Source organism: Cupressus sempervirens, chromosome 10, assembly GCF_028749045.1.
Source record: "Cupressus sempervirens isolate cs-2001-9-10 chromosome 10, ASM2874904v1, whole genome shotgun sequence".
NCBI classification, from domain to species: Eukaryota; Viridiplantae; Streptophyta; class Pinopsida; order Cupressales; family Cupressaceae; genus Cupressus; species Cupressus sempervirens.
In genome coordinates, this window is record NC_143127.1 from 825,968,133 (window position 1) to 825,987,137 (window position 19,005).

A 19,005-nucleotide genomic window follows, 5' to 3' on the forward strand; every position below is an offset into this window, starting at 1 on the left:
ATCCACTCGAAACCAATCCTATCAAGATCCTGCCCAAAAGCATGTTGACATCCCCCAAAGCATAAATGAAGATATCATCGTACCATGTCTTCCATCCATAGTGCAGTCACCATCTCCTCCATCTCCAAAACCTCAAGCCATATCTCCTCCACTACAATATATCTTGTCATCCCACCAACTACATCAAGATCCTATCCTTCCATCTCCCCCGCTCCATGCTTCCATCTTACCACCTATCCAAGCTATTCCACCATCTATAATCTACCCTCTTGGTTCACTTACATTCATCCATGGTGGCCCTCTCTTAGTAGAAGAATTAAGAACAATATCTCCCCATTGCAATACACCTAATAAATCACTTCTACCATTTTCTACAAGCAAAAAGTTTCCTCAGCTTCTTCAAATGCTCAATCGATGGCATTATCAAGGTCAAGGTTTAGGACCACAAGAGAAAGGAATCAGAGAGCCTATTATTGCACAAAAAAATCTAGGATTTCATGGTCTTGGATATGTATCCAAAGGCTCACCATCTAAAGGTGTTGGTACACCACACCCCCAAACCAAGCCTATCTCCAAGCCCACCATGCCAGCCTCCCATCACTCCTTCAAGAAATCTTATGTCATCCCCCCTCCACCATCTTTGCAACCCAAAACAACCTACCATATCCCCCCTTCATCCGCTAAATCCATTTTGGGTCCCTATGTCCCAAAATCTACCATCCTTCATCCTCCTATTAGCCATCATGAAAATCCTATTCCATCCATTTCTATGCAAGATCAACAAAGGCACATATTAGGGCACATCATCCATCATCATCCCCCTACATGCTCTTTCATATCCTCTCCATCTCACAAAGCTTCTCCTAACCATCTTGCCAAAGCTTACCACAGCAATGTGAATGCCAACTTCAAAATGCATAAAGCTAAAAACACACATCCTAGGCAATCATATGTCTATTCTAAAAGACATACTCCAAAAAGGAAAAAACCAATCAAAGAATGCAAAACAATGCAATAGCCTATGAAAAGAAAATCCAAAACCATGTGGATCCCCAAGAAAAAAGTTGAAACCCAATGCATAATGGCATCCACCATTGCTAATCCCCCATCTAGTGACTCATGTCCCCCATCTCCTAACTCCATCTTGGGTGCCTATATCCCCAAGCACGCTTCCACAAATCCTCCATCATGCCTGCATCTACCATCTATCCCCCATATGCTCTTTTCACACTCATCCCAACATGTGCCAATGTTGCTCTTGCAAGCATCCCCATCTCATGCTCCTTTCCAGCATTTTCATCCCTCCATCTCCTACCATCAATCCCATATAATCAAATCTATTGCATAAATCACAGATCCGGTGTACCAACAGCTAGCAACATAATTGAACATTCCGACAGCTAGTGAAAAATCCCAAAAAAGCCAAAATAGCTGAAGAAAGCCAAAATCATTCCAGCTAAGTCCAAAGTCAAAAAGAAAAAAAAAAAAAAAAGCATCCACTGGTGAAAACTTGGCAATTCAAGCACCTTGGACAAGTACCATGATGAGAACTTGGCAAACAAGCGTCATGCATAATCCTGCCATCCCCAGCTTAGCCTATCACCCTCATGCTTTTGGTCATCTCTTGACATCCACCTCCATCTTCCAATCTATCCACCTATCCTCCATCCTCCAACTTCCATCTCACACCATCCACTAATCTTATGCAGCTTCAGCCAATCATCTCAGCTATCATCCATCTCCCTAGCCCCTTCAACTTTTTCCATCCTAGCTTCAATCCTATCACATCCATCGTAAGACCTCCTTCCGCATGTTATCTTCTGAATGGGGGCACTATATTCCTTGGAGATCTTGTCTTGTCCATCCTCCCTTGTCATTGGTATCTAGCTCTAGGCTATCATCATGCAAACCCAATGTCATCTCTTTATATCCATCATAATCCTAGCTATCTACCATCCTATCCAGCCATCTCATCCTGCTCCTCTAGCTATCCTTGGTCACAAAATCTCTCATCATCATTGGATGCATCCTGCCAAATCCATATCTTTTGCTATCACCCCACCCTTAGCTTTTGCATCTTGCACAACATCGAACCACCCCACTATCCTATCATCCTGAGCTTTTGCCTGCTTGTAACTATCTTGGTCCGTTAGCTTGTACCATATCTTGATTAGCTCACTTGTAAATATCTTGGTCTATCAGCTTGTACATCCTCTTTAGCTTAGTACCATTGTATCTATCCAGTGTTCGTGTCAGTTCGTCCTTGATCAGCATCTCACACCCATCACACATCTTGGTTAGCTATTCCAACGTATCCTTTAGCTAGATTTCCTATCACCAAAGTGTTATCTTTCTTAGTTCAGCTTGCTAGATGCATCACTCATCCAAATCCACCAGCTTCGGTGCTCTCCAATAGGTCCTTGCAGGATATAGCTTTCCTCATGTCTGATCTTGGTCCGTTAGTACCTTGTCCTACCCATCTCGTTGGCAAACGGCTCTCTTTTGGATTTTCACTTTCTTTTGATTTGGGATCTTCCCTTTTGGGTCTTGTAGTATCTTTTCCAAGCAATCTCCTTGTTCCCTCCTCAAGGTTGCCACGATCTTCCATATCATGGTATACTGTGAATGGGGCAATCAGAGCGTAAGGTCTTGATCATGTCTTTTGCTTGTTTTCTTTTTTGCTTGTGGGTTACCCAGTGTCATTTCCACACTGCTTCCTCTGGGATTCATGTGTGATACTGGGGCAATCCTTGCGTGTTTGTTTTGAGTCAGTTCGTCAGTCCTCTGGACAGTTGGTGAAAAGGCCTTGATGTTCTTGGTAACCTTGGCAATTAACCAACAGTCCTATAGAAAATCTAGTGCTCAACTACGTGGTGGTACTTCTCTTTGAAGTATCCCCCCCCCCGCTCAAAAAGCTTCAATGGTTTTCCTTCATCTCCATTGTCCCCCATCCATATCCAGCATCCGTCTCTCCTACCCTAGCTTATGCATCAGTATCTCTTTGAATCACTCATCACTCTTAGCTTTAGGGATCCACAATCCTAGTCTTAGGGATCTACCAATCCAAATCAATCCACCAAGCCTCACCTTTCGAGATCCACAATCCTAGTCCTAGGGATCTCCGAAACCCATCTTCCACCAATTTGACTCTTTGAAATTCTGTTGCATTAGCTTTATAATCCCCTCATCCATCTCCCTATCCTGGATTCCTTTTTATAGCGCTCTGCTCCTTCATCCTCCACCTTCCCTAAAGTCTTAAGCTTGCTTCCTCTTGTGCATCTGATTCTCCTTTATCATTCTCCTATAGTGAGAGTTTGAGCTAATTTAGCCCCTTCTCTTTGCCAATCTGAGTTTCCTTGCTCATCCAAGATTCTTGTACTTTTCAAGAAGCCACCAAGCCTCGCTTTCTCTCCCCGTTGGCTTCTTGAGGGGGCATCTCGCAGTCCATTCTCTCCTCTTTTGCTCTAGCCTTGGGCATCTTATTTTCTTATCTTTGATGTCATGCCACTTGCGGCATCACATCAAAGAGGGGCAAAATGTAGACACCTAAAAATCCTTTAGAAAATAAAGTATTTTTATTTTCTAAAAAATTCCTGATGACATCATCATTTATTAATTAATTAATTTTTATGCCATTAAATCCCTTTATCTTAATTAAAAATATTTAATTAAGGAATCCCTCCCAAAAATGTTTAAATCTTATTTAAACATTATTTCCTTATTTATTAATTATTTAATTAATAAATTGACCAAAAATCCTAAAATAAATAAAAAATTTATTTTTTGCCCAAAACTTGGCCAATTTCCTTATGACCAATAACCTCTTCCAAAATCTTCTAATCCTTCTTTAATTTTGATTAAAGGCTAATCTCATCATTTCCTACCCCTAATCCCAACTCAAAATATTTAATTAAGATTAAATATTAATCCTCATGTTTATTAAAAAAGTTTTAATAAATATCTCCTCAACCCAAACCCTTGAAATAAATAAAACTTTATTTATTTCCTAAAAATCTAATTTATCCTCATCCTAAGAAGTTCTAGACTCTTCTAGAAAGTCTTCATCCTCATCCTAGGAAATTCTAGACTATTCTAGAAAGTCTTTATCCTCATCCAAATTCTAGACTCTTCTAGAAGATGTCTTTAAACCTAATCCTAATCCCCTCCTAACCTTGTCACATTCCCTAAACATGGGTTAAAACTTACTAACCCAAGCCAAAGTTAACAAATATCTCCTCCTTCACCCACCCTCATTAAATGCCATCCACTTGCCTATCCCTAAGCTAATCCTAAACCATCCTAATCCATCCTCTAATCATTTGCACAAGCCTAAGCAAGCTTAAAACTTTCCTAATCAAGTCCAAGTCGAATTTGCTCTCATCACCCTCAAAATATCTCAACCATAAAACTTTATGAAGTCCACTAGGTCATAAATGACTCTTACAAGCCCTTTTATTGCTCTTACAAGTCATTATGAGGGTCTTTATGAAGATTTTATCCCTTGAGCCTTCTTTGTTGACTCATCCTTGCCCTTTCCTCCATCCTCTCACCATGTGACATGTGTCACTCCTTGATTGGCTATAAGGAAGCACAATCCATGTGCTCTCTTCTCATACAATCTGAGCCCTCCATGAGCTTTTTCTCATCCTTGCATCTTAGCCCTCAATCCCTCAAGCCTCTTGCCTATAAATTGGATCCTTCCCCTTTGCAAAATAACACAATCCATGAAGTAAAGTTATAATGCTATTTTGAGAGCCAAATCCATACTAAATCCATCTATCCACACCAAAAATCCACAATCATCCATTGAAGCCTTTGGAAGCATATTGAGCATACATCCTATCTATTTAGACAAAGCTACTCAACAAGAGAGCTTCTCATTGAGAGAGCCCATTAATGGCTCATATTCTCAATTGAGAGCTCATCTTAGTCTATCTTGAATTTTATGAATTTTGTTTAGTTTGTAGAAGCTTTATTTAAATTTGGTTTCTATTAGCATACTAACATTGCTCATATACAGTGGCATCCTAGCAAAATTGTGTAATAAGCTATATAGGTGAAGATAAAATATGGAATTGTTAACATGTTATTTAAGACACCGAGGAATTAGAATGTATGTCTACTTAAGGTTAAATGTTACAACTAGACATTATTAGAGTTCTAGAAAAAGAAAAAAATAAAAAAAAAATGTTGTGTTTTGCTCCACAAATTTTTGGCATGACATAATGGAGCAACTGTGGATTGCTAAGAAAAGCCAAAATTGCTCATTAGGTCCTAAGTTGGCCAAAAATTTCTCAATAGTTAAAATTTGTTAGGGATGGGAAACTAAGGTATTAGATTGCTTAATAGGTCCTAGGAATCTTAACTAGGGTTCTAGAATAGTCCTAGATTAACCCATTTGACCAAAAGATGTCAAGAGCAAAAATTGCTCAAAAGTTGTAAAGTTGATTGAGCAACTTTTGCAATTTTTGCAAAAAGTTGCAAATGGAGGTTTGGGAAGTTGTAACTACCCATGCTTGGGTATATGAGCATAGGGAATATATTTTGGAACTCCTCTTCAATGCTTTGCAACTTTCTTGCCAAAATTTGCTCAAGCAACTTTTGAAAGTTGCAAAGTTGCACAATGCAACTTTTATAGTTTTTCATAGCTTTTCACCAATTTGGTCAAATGACCTTCCTATCATCTCAAACTGAACCAAAAAGGTTTCCTATGGTAAAAAAACTAACCCTAGCTCTTTTTACACCCTACCGATCTCATGATGATGTCATCATCATGCCTTGTGCCAATTAGAGGGTTATTTTAAGCTTAAAAAGGGGTGACATAGTGTGACAGCAAGGACACGGTCCAAAAAAACCCATACAATCTTTTCATATGTTGTAGAGAAGCCAAATGGGTATCCAAATCAATAATTTATTTTCCTAGTGTTTTGTGAAATTTGGGAGAAAAATGCAAGAGGGTAGCTATCTAAATCTATGTAAGTTGAAGATAATTGAATTTTTTTTTATGGATATCATCAAACCCACAAAAAAGAGTTCAAGAGACAAGTTTATAACAATAATACACAATATTTACATCTCTTATCAATTTTATGTACAAAATCTAGGATCTAAATGTGTACATGTTCGACATCTCTTATTGGATTTTTATACAAAATATGGCATCTAAATATGCACATGTGATATCTCTTATCGAATTTTTATACAAAATATGGCATATAAATAAGTACATGTTACATGTCTTATTAGTTTTATATACAAAATTTGGCATCTAAATATGCACATGTGACTTCTCTTATCAAATTTATATACAAAATTTGGCATGTACATATGCAAATCACTGCAAAGTTGCAACATTTCTCATAACATATATACAAAATTTTCAAAAATATTCTACCATATGTAGAATGATTTAGCTATATAGCTTACAATCAATCAAGAGAAACTTTTGGATCAGCTCTAACCCTTATTGTATCAAGTATTGCATCATGATCAAATTAACGTACTTTCCACAACTTCTTGTTAAGAGGCTTACCATGACACATTATCAATTGAATATTTATTGTAACAATAAGGTTAGAGTAATGAAGAATATGTCTACATGTCTTAAAATCCTTAGATAACCACATGGTATAATTCTTGATAGTGTACCTAAATTTAATTGTAAAGACAATTTAAAGTCAAAATTGATGCACTATACATGACAAATTGACTTAAAGAGATCATCATGGAAGGGGAAAAAAAAAATATTACCTTCTAATCCATGTGCCTATCACAATGAAAAATCCTATTGAGTACTCAATATCTTGACCATCAATGATTGTAGCTATCATTTTCTTTTTGGGCTCAATACACTAACATAGAAAGTAATATGTTCCTTCATCATTATTCTAATATCCAATAACTACATAAACATGACCTACATTATATAGAATGATAAGTTAATCAAAAAATTAAAAGTAATTTATTTTAACTAAGTATTAAATTGATAACTTAGTACTTGGTTCAACTAGGTTAGACATATGCTCAAAATACATTGATTCTTCAACTTGGTTGAGTTGTAGTGTTGTAGGAAGTTGATATGAATCAATTAGATGCAAAGGTCCACAAGACAATTGGTAAACCCACTCTTTGATTCAAATTCATCCCATAAATGATGCATACATGAAGAGAAAAGGGATGAAAGCTTTCTAGTATTAATAGCTTATGACACCGCATTTGAACTTTGAAATGAATACATCTCACTTGATCCTATAAGTGTACAAAAGTCTTGCAAATTTTCAATGTTAGGTTCATGTATCAACCAAAAATATCTAGAAACCATAGACTTAGCGTATTACCTGGTCCCATTGGATAATTATTTTACTATTTTGTAATATTGCACCACCTTCATACTTTAATTCCTCTCTACTAAGGGCTCTTTTCACACATGATTCACTACCATCATGCTCTTCGTTTCCATGTCTCACCTGAATGAGATTCCAAAAATGTTGCACTCTACTTGTCACATGCATCTTACTCAACCAATAGAATATACTTGCATTCTTGAATTGTGTAGTGTAATTATCTAACCATATAATGTGTTGATTGTATCTTTCATCCCTTTCTCTCAAACTGTCATAGAAAAATCTAAAACATCCTTGCACAAACTTTGATGAATGAGTTTGATCATTACTAATATATAAGTGATACTCTCTTAATAATTTTCTATCATCCTCTATGCTATCATTTTCATGAATAAATGCTATGTGTACAAAAATTGACACTTGTATAGAGTTTTAATACATGTGTAGCACTTAATTTTGAGGCTTAAGTGTATAGTTTTTAGTGAAGTCAACAACCAGCACAATCATACCCAAGGAAAAAGTGTCCTCACACAACTTGAATTTCTCATCTAACTATCTAGCTCTATGTGTATGACCAATGTAGTCATATAAACTAATTTCTCTTGAAACAATTTCATAAAATCAGCTACACATACATCAGATTACACTAATTCACACCTCTTTAATTCTTTTCCATCTTTAACATCATATATAATTGACTTGTACTTTTCAAGAGTAACTAGTGCCTTACCAATTTCATGTGTGCTATCTAAATATAGGCATCTATGCAACTTTTACAAACCACCACATTGAGGGCAAAAACCTTTCAAACACATGGTCTTATAATAAATGCACCCATCATCTAGTTTACATAGTACACTTGCACTAAATTCTCTTGGTGACTTAGGTGGTAATTTTAGACCACATTCCTGCAATATTTCATTAGTATGCAAAGTACAACATATATAATGGTATACATCATAATGCATAAAAAATTCAACATGAACCCTACAACATGTAGTGTGTGTATGATTTATCTTAACATAGAATGGTTTTGTCATCTCAAAAAACCTTTAGCTGATTTTAATTTTAGGAAATATTTGAAGAAACATTTCATAAAATTTTATTTGATTCATATCCAAAAAAAAATTTACATGTGGCTCATGTTTTATTTTTCCAATTCATCTTTTGACAACATCTTTTTGGTTTGGTGAAGTCCTTGTGTTTTTACATCAAAAGTTTTCTTTTAATGTTCTTGGTGCATCAATAATAAATTTATCCTTACATGAGATTCTACCTTGGAATGACAAAAAATAAGTCTCATTAGAATTCTTAATTTTCTCTCACATCACTAAGGCTTTGAGTAACGTTGTTCTACTCATCCTTAGTGATTTACTTGTTTTTCTTACCATATGAGTTTTTTTCATTTCCTCTCCCATTATAGTTTATGTGATGACCTATTGATTTGTATTAGCATATTTAGTACATGATTTTAAACCAATGGATTGGTATGCATCAAAGAGATTTCTAACAATATTTTTTTCACTACTATTTTCAAATGTTCTTAACCCCAAAATTCTCATTGTCTCTCTAAATTTTAGATTTTTAACCATTTAAACAAAAATTTGGCATATTCCACTTTGATTTAACTTTTCAAAATAGTTATTCCAAATACCTTGAACAATTCTCCTACAATTTCTTTTTGACATTTTATTATACATTGGCTTCAAAATATTTTCATCAATGTTAATTGGAAACTTTGGTTTTCTATGAATTACTCTAGGAGATGTTGATGTACATGCATGCTCTATATTTTCATTACTTACATCATGTGCATTCATAATTTCAACTTGATATGTCGCATTAGGGGCATCAGGTGATGTAAGTGTATTTGTCATAATCATTTTAACTGGGGTATGTTGAACATTTTTGTTTGTCAAATTAGGTGCGTTTGTGACATCAATATTAGTAGGTAGATATTCATCACTTACATTGGAGGCATTTGATGATGTACATTCACATAATCTCAGGACTCATATGCTCCCTTATTTTTACCTTGCTACCTCTCATTTTTCAATTGTTCCTCTCTTGTTCTTTCCCATGATTGTAGATGCAAATTACTATACAAACAATAACATGAATAAAATAAAAAAATAAAAAAATTTGCATGATTATTTTATGATCAATCATAAGATACTAACATAAAATAAGATGTTGGCACATGTAAATATATAAAAATTAGCATTTCCAAGCACAAAAAACCTTACACTTGTATACCTGGTATAGAAAGACATGTGAAACAATAGTAGAATCTAGTAGAACACAATGAAAAAATATAATAACCATTGATATTTTGTTTGATTTCTAGTTTTCAATAACCCAATCAAGCTCTTGAGTACTAATTGCATTATCCATATGGACAAATAACCTAATCGAGTTTTATATAACATGATTGGGTTCTATATTACTACTACACAAAGGTAGATTGAAATAGGGAGGGGGTGATGGAGAGAATGAGAGAGAGAGAGAGAGAGAGGGTGAGGCTATCATAAAGAGATAGAAGGGGATACTAATAGGGAGAGGGAATAAGAGACAAGGAGAGTGAATGGGGGTGAGAGAGAGAGAGAGAGGAGAGAGAGGGGGGATATGTGAGAGAGCTTGAGAGAGAGAGGATGGGATGGATAGAAGAATTAGAGGATATGATAGAAAGAGTGAGAGAGATAAGGGGATAGGAGAGAGAGAGAGAGTGAGAGAGAGAGAGAGAGAGAGAGAGAGAGAGAGAGAGAGAGATTAGGGGATATGATAGAAATAGTGAGAGAGAGAGTGAGTTAGGGGAGATTAGGGGATATGATAGAAAGAGTTAGAGAAAAGGAGATAGGGGAGAGAGAGAGAGAGAGAGAGAGAGAGAGAGAGAGAGAGAGAGAGAGAGAGAGAGAGAGAGGATAGGACAAAGTGAGAATGAGAGAGAGAGAGAGGATGGGATGGGATGGAGAGAATAATTAGAGGATATGATAGAAGGAGAGGGAAAGAAGGGGATAGGAGAGGGAGAGGGGGGGGGGGGGAGAGAGAGAGAGAGAGAGAGAGATTAGTGGATATTATATAAAGAGTGAGAGAGAGATGTGGATAGGATAAAGAGAGAAAATGAGAGAGAGGGAGGAACAAAGCGAGAGGATGTGATGAAGGCAAGGATTGGGGGATATGATAGACACTTGTTTAGTGTAATACATAACCTATTCTCTCTCTCTCTCTCTCTCTCTCTCTCTCTCTCTCTCTCTCTCTCTCTCTCTCTCTCTCAATTTAACCTTGTGATGTAGTAATAAAAAACTTGATCAAGTTTCATAGAACCCGATCTAGTTTTATGGAACCTTATGGCTTGGTGATATCCTAGGAAAATGACCCAAATGCTTGGGAGAAAATTTTCCCTCCATTTCTTTTCCTTTAGATGTTTTTTCATTTTTTAAGATGAATTATCATCTTTATCTTCATTAGGTACACTAATGGTGAAGTGACTATCTCTAAAATCACCACCATAATCTTATACATCTTCTTAGCTTTCTAACCATATAATTGCTTCTTTTTTTGGACAACATTAACATCAAAAAATTTAATTACTTTTACCAATGCCTTGACATTCCTCACAGACATATTTCTACCATTATTTTAATAATTTTTAATATACTTAACTAGATTCAAAATAAATTACATATTATTGTTCTATATTTGATTATATACACATTTTTAAAAAAATTTCCATTTTGAATTATTTTGATGCAAGTTATGCTCAACACATGAACAACTACCAAAATTTTAGAATGTATTCTATTCAATAATTCATAACAAAAAAAACTCATCATAAGATTATAAAAAAATACACAACTTATAGATATGACTCTTAACTATCATCCTACCAAAGGGATATGCAAAATACTATATATAACTATGATTTTTGTGTTGGACATGAAAAATAGCTATGTTATGTTTTCCAAAAAATCAAGAACTATTTTTCATGTGCACAAGGTTTGACCCACCTAATCTTATCCATTTTATAAAAACTCTAGTTGTTTAGAAAGTAGATTCATAGTACTACAATTTATATGTTTTACACATCCTATCATTTTTAATGTATGACCCTCAAGTATCTTGTCCAAGTTTAGGTTTACCTAATTTCAAAAAAAAGGTGTCCACTTATACCCTCATTTTTGTACACCATCTTGGTGTACTTACTTGGCCAAATATAGAAATTGACATATCCATCTAGGAAGTTATAGCTAGAATAAAGGCCTTTCCATCTAGGGATAGTGATTAAATAGTTAAAGTCAGAGCCAAAAGGTTGAAGAGACAAAGTGAAGAAAAGAAAATGAAAATGACAAGTTGTTAAAGTGCAAATAGATTCATGTTAAAGACATTTGAAGGAAATTTCCACTTGCTAGTGTTAGAACTACTTCCCCAATTTTTTCCAAATAGAAAAAATGTTTGTAAAATAAAATTTATCTTGAAATATCTTTGAATTTGTTTTTTAATCAAATTTTGACATGTTTCCTTCCATCTGAAGCTTGTTACAATCTTTTTCTATAAAGGGATTTCCAAGATGTGTAGTGAGCATCTAAGTTCTGTTATTTTTAGTATCTCTACTATTTACAGTTAGTCTAGTCTTTATGTAAATCATATGTTGTCAAAATTTTGGTATTCTGAGGACACAATGAAATTTGAATGATAAACTTGTCAAGTTTTGAGTTACTTTGACTTTTATATCAGAAGTGTATTGTTTCAAGGAAATTAATACAAGAGGAAGTTCTAAATATCTGTGTTTCTAAATTTTGTCTACATTTTATAAGCTTGTTACTTTGAGATTGAATGAGAAAAGTTCTTTCAATTTAATGCAATTGGGATAGGTTGTATGTCTTTTCATTATTTCTTTTAATTGGAGGAGTTAAGTAAATGCTTTCATGAATTGATGGGGACACAACCCAATCACAGAATGGACACAACAAGAAAGGGAAAATTGTATTAACTGTGTAAATATGCTATTACGTTCAGTACAGAGAAAATAGACTTCAAAAGATGCCCTAAGGGCTTACAACAGTATAAGTCTAGAGATAATTTCTCCTTTCAGTACCTTCTCTCAAACTCCACTCCGAACTGCCTTTTGCAATGCCAGAAATATTCTTAAATAGACCCTGGAGGGTTAAGGATTAGGAGTGCATTCTAGAAAGTGCTAGTAGGCATCCACTAACAAAATAGAAGGCTCTAGAAGTCGCACTAGAAGTCAGCACAAAATTAGAAGAATCCAGAAATGGTAACTGAACTTTTGGGAGGCATAACTTTTGAATCATAGCTCCGATTGACGAACCGTTTACATTTTTGAAAAGCTCTCGAAGTGCTCTATAGCCCTATGGAAAAGCTTTGCTTGTCTCCCATTTTTTGGCCCTATTTGAGGTCATTTAATGCCCCTAACCTGACTTCAAAGCATTCTTAGGAGGTCTCCAAAAACTAAAATATTGTAATAACTTTCAAACCGTGGGGCCTTTCGACCTAATTCTTTTTTTGGAATGCTCTAAATTACAATTACAATCTTTCGACCAATTTACACCTTCTAGTTCACCAAAATGATGGCTCAATTACATACTCTTATTTTTTTGGCATTTACACGTATCCCAAGGTGTTCAAATACTCTATCCTAGAACATTGATAGTGGAACTGTGAGAGTTGGAACCTTTATTTGACCCAAATGGGTATCCAAAAATGAAAACACATGAAACATAAAGTAAGTCTAAGTACATTTTTTTTGGTTGACATAGGATTCCCCTTATACCTCTGGATGCTCCTGCATCAGACACCTAGGGTAGATTGAAAAGTGACCCTGTCACTTTATGAATGGTAGAGGAAATTCCAAATGGGAAACCTTAGCTGCTGAAATCCATGTTGAGTCCTCGATCAACCTTCCTTTCCACTTGATCAAATATTCTTCATACTGCCTATGTCTGGTACTCCTACCCACACGATGATCTAGAATGTCTTCTATCTCCTCCTTCTTAGAAGTAGGAATTGGACATGGCTCTAACATCGGATCCTCATCTGCACCATCATCATGATACTCTGTTAAGTTTGCAATGTTGAAAATAGGAGAAATGTGAATACCATCTGGCAACTCCACCTCATATGCATTTCTTGAGTCATGTTTCTTCAGAATTTTGCAAGGGCCAAATTTCTTCATTTTCAGCTTGTTGTAAGTACTAGATGGAAATCTTTCTTTCCGTAAGTGTACCATGACTAGATCCCCTACTTGGAATTCCTTATGTCTTCTCCTTTGATCATCCCTAGCTTTATATTCTTGATTCGTCTTGGTAATGTGTGCCTGAACCTCCTCATGTAGATGCTTGATATGTTTAGCAAATTCTTTAGCTTCAACACTTGTCCTCTTCCCTTGCTCTATCTTCCTCAATTCTGGTGCAGTCCTTGGGCTACTTCCATATACAATTTGGAATGGTGATCTACTAGTACTCTTGTTTATAGAGTTATTGTAAGCAAACTCTGCCTGTGGTAGAATCAAATCCCACCCCTTGGGCTTATCCCCAACTAAACATCCTAGCAAATTGTCCAAACTTCTATTTACCACTTCTGTTTGGCCATCAGTCTGTGGCTGATGTGTCAAACTAAATTTCAAGTCTGTTTTCAAATTTTTCCACAATGTTCTCCAGAAATACCCCACAAATTTAGTGTCTCTGTCAGAAACTATACTCCTTGGGAGACCATGTAGTCTTACCACCTCTTTGAAAAACAAGTCTGCAATACGAATAGCATAATGAGTTTTGTGGCATGGAATAAAATGTGCCATTTTGGAGAACCTATCAACCACCACAAATACTGAGTCATTACCCCTTTGTATCCTCTGCAATCCAAGAACAAAATCCATACTTATATCCTCTCATGGCTTTGATGGAACAGGCAATGGCTAATATAGTCCAATATTGTGACTAAATCCCTTGGCGACTTGACAAATCTGACAAATCTGTATAAACTTCTTCACATCCTATGACATTTGAGGCCAAAAATAATGTTCTTTGAGAATGGAAATGGTCTTATCTTGACCAAAATGTCCTGCCATCCCTCCATTTTGTTTCTCCTTAATCAAATTTTCCCTCATGGAACTCCTTGGAATGCATAATTGACTGCCCTTGAACAACATACCATCTTGAATCAAATAGTCTAGCCACTTGATTCTATCTACAGCAACAGGCTCTTTACAAGCTTTCCATGCTTTAGCAAAATCAAAATCCTTAGGGTACAGATTCTTGAGTTCATCAAACCCATCTATTTCAACTTGCATTATTGTAAGCAACAACTGTCTCCTACTTAGTGCATCTACAACCCTGTTAGATTTTCCACTTCTATGCTTCAACACAAATGTATAGTTCTGCAAGAACTCTACCCACTTCATATGCCTGTGATTCAATTTACCTTGGCTATTTAGTTATTGTAATGCCTGATGATTAGTATACAAAACAAATTCCTTTGGCAATAAATAATGCCTCCATTTCTTTAAGGCCTGAACTATTGCATAGAACTCTTGATCATAAACAGAATACTTCCTTTTTGCATCATTCAATTTTTCACTAAAATATACAATAAGCTTACCTTCTTGGCTTAATACAGCCCCAATAGGACTGCCACTAGCATCACAATCCACCTGGAACACCTTTCTAAAATCTAGAAGTGCCAATATAGGTTGTTATGTCACCTTCTTCTTCAGCAATTCAAAACTTCTCGTAGCTGCCACAGTCCATTTGAACTCTTTTCTATCCCCTCCTATTGTGTCAGTTAGGGGTGCACATATGCCACTGAAATTCTTAATGAACTTCTTGTAAAAACTAACCAAACCATGAAATGATCTTACCTCAGTAACAGACCTTGGAGTAGGCCATTCCAAGATGGCTTTTACCTTCTCTGGATCCATTTTGAGACCTTCAGGTGATATAACAAATCCCAAGTAGACTAACTCCCTTTTTGCAAAGATACACTTCTTTAGATTAATTAACAATTTCTCTTCCCTTAACCTTTCAAGGACACTATGAATATGCATTAAATGTTCTTCCAAAGTCTTGCTGAAAATTAAAATATCATCCAAATAGACAATAACAAATTTTCCCAAGAACTTCTTAAGTACCTCATTCATAAGCTGCATGAAAGTGCTTGGGGCATTCGTCAATCCAAAGGGCATGACTAACCACTCATAAAGACCCTCCTTGGTCTTGAAGGCTTTTTTCCACTCATCTCCTTCTTGAATCCGTATCTAGTGATAACCACTCTTGAGATCTATCTTTATGAAGTACTAAGCTCCACTCAAGCCATCCATAAGATCATCCATTCTTGGCAAAAGAAATCGATACTTGATGGTTATCCTATTTATAGCTCAAGAGTCTATACACATAATCCACTCTCCATCCTTCTTTGATGCTAGTACTATGGGTATTGCACATGGACTCAGGCTCTCTTGAATCAAGCCCTTCCTCAATAGCTCCTGAACCTGTCTATTTAACTCTGTAGTTTCAGTAGGAGTCATCCTATGAGCAGCCTTGTTAAGAAAACTAGCTCCTGGGATTAAATCTATCTGATGAATAATTTTCCTTACTGGTGGCAATCCTTCTAGAACATTATCAAAGACAATATCTCCAAACTCACCTAGTAAATCTAAAACTTCAAGTGGTATTTCACTACTACCTTCTTTATCTTTCCTAGGAATCAAAGCATAGCTCATACGCTGATGTTTCATGCCATCTAAAAACTTCCTTCCTTCAACAAGACAAATCCTAGCACTGTTACATACCTTTTTGCCTTCCTTTTTCATGGGCTTTAGTTTGTGGTGAACTCCATCCTTTGTTAGAGAGTATGTGTTTGCATGACCATCATGTACTGCATGCCTATCAAACTGCCACGGTCTACCCAACAATAGATGGAAAACATCCATTGGAATAACATGACAGAGAACTTCATCATGGTAACTCCCAATTTTGAATTTCACTAAAAAGTGTTCACTTACTAGGACCTTATGACCATCCTTCACCCAAGAAATCTGATAGGACTGGGGGTGTTTCTCCCTCTTGAGCTTCAGCTTAGAGACCATCTCTTCTGATACCAATTTATCAGTGCTACCACCATCAATGATCACATCACAACATTTATCCTCACACTTGCACCTAGTATGGAATAAACTCCTCCTTTGTCCTAGTTCAATCTCACCACTTAGTAGGACCCTTTCATTTACTAAAGTCTCTCCTCTTTCTGCATCCTCTGAAGGTGATGACTGTGCATCCTCATCTACATAAGCAACCCTAGCTTGACCCTCAGCTCTCTTATCTATCTTTCCTTGTCGTTGAGGACATTCAAAGGCACGATGACCTTCTTCATTGCAATGGAAATAGGTACCACAGAAGCCTTCTCTTCCTTGTCTACGTCTTCTACCTCTTCCTCTCTAATTTCCAAAGTCTTGATCATGAGAGCGGTTGAAACCCTTGTTCCTCTGGTTCCTGCTAGTACCCACATCTTCATTTTTCTTTTGGGTTTCATTTCGGCCTCTAGATGACCTACCACTACCCCTTCCTCCTTGACCATGCCCTATTTGTCTCCCTTCAAACCTTTTATTTAGTTTGTCTTCAACTCGTAGGGAAAATTGGTATGCCTCTTCAATGCTGGTCATTCTTACCAGTCTTAATTGTTCCTTGATGCTAGGTCGCAACCCACTGATATAATGAGAAACCTTCTCCTTATTTGCTTCTACATGCCCTACTCTAATCAAAATTTGGTAAAATTCCTCTATATATTCTTGGACTGATTTTCCCACTTGCTTCAACCCATGCATCTTCTTAAACAAATCAAGCTCATAATCAACAGGAATGAATTGCTTCTTCAATTTGTCCACCATACGATCCCACCTTGTGATCTTATCCTTTCCTCATCTATTTCATTCCAATTGAACCTCTTGCCAACAAATTTTGGCATGTCCTTTTAGTTTGGCCTTTGCAAACTTAACCCTACCTGGATCCCTGATATCCTCATACTCAAAGTACTCTTCCAGTTCATTGATCCAATCGATCAACTCATCTGGTTTCAAATTTTCTGAAAATACAACCACATCAATTGTAGGTCTTTTCCTAAACTTAATAATGGCCCTAAAAAGCCTTTCCTCTACCTAATTTAGAACTTCCCATCGAATTCCCCTTCTGGTCCAAATTCTTCTTCTTCATTGTCATCCTCACTTTCGTCGCCTGTAGCAACATTTGTTCCTCTACGAAGCTCCTCCTGCAACACTTAAACCTACTTTTGGAGGGCTCTAACCTCCTCGAGATTAATAGCTCTAGTCTTTCAAACACACTCTCTTCATGGAGGCATCTTCTTAACTAAAACCCACAACCACATAGTCTTGGTGCAAACTACCTCATAGTCGGCGCTCTGTCTACACACTTAGGAAAACCAGCTCTGATACCACTTGATGGGGACACAACCCAAGCACAAAATGGACACAACAGGAAAGAGAAAATTGTATTAACTGTGTAAATATGTTATTACATTTAGTACAGAGAAAATAGACTTCAAAACATGCCCTAAGGTCTTACAACAGTATAAGTCTGGAGATAATTTCTCCTTTCAGTACCTCCTCTCAAACTCCACTCCGAACTGCCTTTTACAATGCTAGAAATATTCTTAAATAGACCCTGGAGGGTTAAGGATTAGGAGTGCATTCTAGAAAGTGCTAGTAGGCATCCACTGACCAAATAGAGGGCTCTAGAAGTCACATTAGAAGTTGGCGCAAAACTAGGAGAATCCAAAAATGGTAACGAAATTTTCAGGAGGCATAACTTTTGAACTGTAGCTCCGATTGACGAACTGTTTACATTTCTAAAAAGCTCTCGAAGCACTCTATAGCCCTATGGACAAGATTTTCTTGTCCCCCATTTTTTGGCCCTATTTGAGGTCATTTAATGTCCCTAACTTGACTTCAAAGCATTCTTAGGAGGTCTCCAAAAACTAAAATATTGTAACAACTTTCAAATCGTGGGGCCTTTTGACTTGATTCCTTTTCTGGAATGCTCTAAATTACAATTAAAATATTTTGACCAATTTACACCTTCTAGTTCACCAAAATGATGGCTCAATTACATACTCCTATTTTTTTGGCATTTACACATATCCCAAGGTGTTCAAATACTCTATCCTAGAACACTGATAGTGGAACTGTGAGAGTTGGAACCTTTATTTGACCCAAATGGGTATCCAGAAATGAAAACACATGAAATAGAAACTAAGTCTAAGTACATTTTTTTGGTTGACATAGGATTGCCCTTATACCTCTAGATGCTCCTGCATCATGAATTGATAGGGTTTTCTGAGTATATGGGAGGGATATCATAAGAATGGGATTTAGGGTTAACAACTGATGAATTTGATTGCAAGTTAATTAAATAGGTCAAGATTTACTAATATGACTCTGTCTAGAAATAGATAAGGCATTGGTCATGAGTTAATAGGAAAATTGATATAGTCATTTGGTTGCATAATACACACTTAAATCAAAAATCAATTCTAATGAACTATATGTTGGTCATCTACTTATTGTTATAATTGTTGAGTTATAGTTAGTTGTTGTAAATCAATAGATAGTTTCAATTTCAAGAAGAACTCTGACCAT